Below are 2,500 nucleotides of genomic sequence, written 5' to 3'. Positions count from 1 at the left end.
TAATGCTAGTCATTAATGTTATTTGCAGGAATTAGTCAATAATGATCTTATTGTCGACACTGTATGGCTAAATAGGATAACGCATGGAAAGTTATGTTGCGTGGACAATTACTGCGGATTAGGCACAAAACAAATGAACTCGAAATTCTATGAAAATGAAATGAATATAACAAATGCCAGAAAAAAACAACAAAAAACAAGTGATTGTTTGGCACGATAATCAACAAGTTTCGTATCTGTTATGAGGATTTTAGTGTAAGGTTCATCTACTCTTTACTGTGTAGGTTACATTTTTGTCATTGATTTCCAGTTATCGTATTTACATGAGTCAGGGCCAAGCTTAGAGGAGGGAAAGTATTAATTTTCCTCGGGGCCCGATATTCAAAGGGGCCCCCGTCAGCAGCTTATTTATTCTAACGCTTTTTTTTATCAGAGAATAAACAGAATCAAAGGGTGGAGGGTACTCAAGCCCCCCACCCCCCCACAAACCAATCAAATATCGTGATGGCAAATGGTTCCTGGGGAAGATGAAGAGTGTGAGAGGGGCCCGGCCTTACGCAAGAAGTGGAGCCCGAAGGGTTGGTACTTTGGCCCTGACATCATGTGGTAGATGTGTAGTTTCTTGATACGTTAAGTCAAAACTAATTTCGAAATAAACATACGCGCTTCCGTAGGCTGGAGCAAGGAGCGGCCACAGTGAAGCAACGCGCAGCACCATCCGTCTACTTTTAAGTTTGATTTGATTCCTCCAGTTACAGCTCGATTCATATAATCCAAGATTTTCCTGAACGGCCTCTTCATAAGCATCAAAGAACTGCGTTTTCTATAGAGAAACATCATAGTCTCCCGTTCTGAATGGTTGAGGGGGGACTCTTGAAAAGAACAGCGTCTACACTGATGCTGCCTCATCCTGGTGCTCCGAGGAGAGCCTAAAGAAAATGTGGGGGCAACTCGTGATTAATTCAAACAAAAGTTTCTGTAATCCATATTTTCTTTGAGGGGGGGATCATTTCTAAATTCTGATTCTATCTAAATCAAAGGCTTTATTTTCTAAATGCTTGGTTTCCTAAGTCTATCCAGATTGATATCGATCTCAAAGTCTCTTGCAAGCAATTAAGGCCTTCGTGTACACAGTCCCATTCATTTCAGTCCTCGCAATCTTGTCTTGCAGCCGGAATGGAACAAGCAATTAATCTGTCCATCGCAAAGCCCATGCGTTTTGTGTGCTTCGAGGATCAACCGTTCTGGAATCAGTAACATCGTTTCAGCTTGAAATTACACGCAGCTCTTGGGTATTTTCTCTTTCAAGGAGGCATCGAGATAAAACGCCTCGTCACCCGATGTGAGCGCCGCCGTGAGCTCCAGATGAGATCCCGCTCCACTCGTTCCAGGTTATCGTATCTGCCGTTGGGTTATGCATATGCGACTTTGTGCCTCCAATCTGCACTCTGTTGCACCCTTTATTGTTTAAGAGGTAGAGGAGCTTCTTCTTCAGTTTCCTTCTTACAAGAACTACGTAATCACACACACACACACACACACACACACACACACAAACTCACCCACGCACATACACACACACACACACACAAACTCACGCATGCACCCACACACACACACACACACACACACACACACACACACAAACTCACGCATGCACCCACACACACACACACACACACACACACACACACACACACACACACACACACACACACACACACACACGCGCGCGCGCGCGCGGCACGCACTCACACACACACACACACAATCACGCACGCACGCACTCACACACACACACACACACACACACACACACACACACACACACACACAAGCACACACACAAACACACACACAAACAAACAAACATGTGTCCTCCACACAAACTAATATCAGCCTGCAATAATATGTGTTTAAAAAACATTGATTCCTGATGGCTGAATGTCATTTAAAAATCGAGAAAAAAACAGGATCCTCAATCACTGGACATGTTGGCATGGAATCAACATGGATAAAAGGAAGAAAGAAAGAAAGAAAGAAAAAAAAACAAAACATTTCGAACCCTATGATTGCTATTCCACCAACATATAACTCCTATTTAGTCGCAGCCGCTTCTATAATCACATGGATTCACTCTGGTGGGCAGCCGTGTACTCGCAGCCCACCAAAGCACGTAAAATGTTATGCCCTCGGCCGTCGAATCGATATAGAGTGACATTCAGTCTTACTGTGAACTCAAGGCATCAGGTGGCCGTCGCCTTCGCCAGGTAACGCTGCGGGCGAGAGAGAGACAGAACTTGAGCATCTGTTAAAAATACTGTTAGTTTATCATCTATGACTGTGATATTTATGGCTCTCATATTCTCTCTCTCTGTCTGTCTCTCTTCTTTGTTCTCTCTATATATATATATAATATATATATATATATATATATATATATATTATATATATATATATTATTATATATATATATATATTTGTGTGTGTGTTTTGGGGG

This window comes from Penaeus monodon, unplaced genomic scaffold (genome assembly GCF_015228065.2).
Source record: "Penaeus monodon isolate SGIC_2016 unplaced genomic scaffold, NSTDA_Pmon_1 PmonScaffold_2431, whole genome shotgun sequence".
Classification (NCBI taxonomy): domain Eukaryota; kingdom Metazoa; phylum Arthropoda; class Malacostraca; order Decapoda; family Penaeidae; genus Penaeus; species Penaeus monodon.
The sequence above is the reverse complement of the archived record's forward strand: the minus strand, read 5'-3'. Positions refer to the sequence as shown.